The sequence below is a fragment of the Pistacia vera genome, unplaced genomic scaffold, assembly GCF_008641045.1.
Source record: "Pistacia vera cultivar Batoury unplaced genomic scaffold, PisVer_v2 Contig398, whole genome shotgun sequence".
In the NCBI taxonomy this organism is placed as follows: domain Eukaryota; kingdom Viridiplantae; phylum Streptophyta; class Magnoliopsida; order Sapindales; family Anacardiaceae; genus Pistacia; species Pistacia vera.
In genome coordinates, this window is record NW_022196221.1 from 300,667 (window position 1) to 301,761 (window position 1,095).

Here is a 1,095-nt window from a genome sequence, read left to right on the forward strand (position 1 = left end):
ATAGAATTGTTTATGATCATTCTGTCTTCTATAGACAATCTAGTTTTGGTATTCTCTTCCTTGATGTTTATGTTGATGGCATTGTAATCATTAGTAGTGATATTGTTGGTATTCATAATTTGAAAAAAAAAAATTTGGCTTCCAAATTTCTCATGAAAGACTTAGGCTCTTTAAAGTATTTTTTGGGAGTTGAAGTTTCTCGAAGTAGGAGAGGGGTTGTCTTGTCTCAACACAAGTATGTGTTAGATTTGTTGGTTGAAACAGGTCTAACTGGAGCCAAGCCTTGTGATACTTCTATGGTTCCTAAAGTAAAATTGAATGATGAGGATGGAGAGGTGTTTAATGATCCTGAGCAATACAGATAAATAGTTGGGAAGTTGAATTATCTTACAGTAACTGGTCCAGATATTGCTTTCTCAGTGAGTGTGATAAGTCAGTTTATGTCATCTCTTAGGATACCTCATTGGGATGCGATTCTTCATATTTTGAAATATCTCAAAAGGGCTCCTAGACGTGAGATCCTTTATAATAATCATGACCACAATATAGTAAAAGGATTTTCAGATGCAGATTAAGCAAGATTATCTATAGACAGGCGTTCTGTGACTGGATTTTGTATTTTTGTTAGAAAGAATCTTATTTCTTGGAAAAGTAGGAGACAACCTGTTGTAGCTAGATCAAGTACAGAATCTGAGTACCGAGCTATGGCATAAGTAACTTGTGAGCTTATATAGACAAGATATCTCTTTAGATAAGTCGGAATTAGTGATTCAAGGATTATGGACTTGTGGTGTGATAACCAAGAAGCCATACATATAGCCAACAATCTAGTTTCTCATGAGCGGACAAAGCATATAGAAGTCGATTGTCATTTTGTGCGAGAGAAACTTGAACAAAAATTAATTTCCACTAAGCATGTTAGAACAAGGGAACAATTAGCTGATTTCTTTACTAGATCTCTAGTTGGAAAAAAGGTAACTTATATTTGTAACAAGTTGGGCATGATGGACATATATGCTCCAGCTTGAGGAGGAGTGATAGAAGTTATGTGTATAAAGTTAGGGTTATATGCATGAATATAAGTGAAAATATATA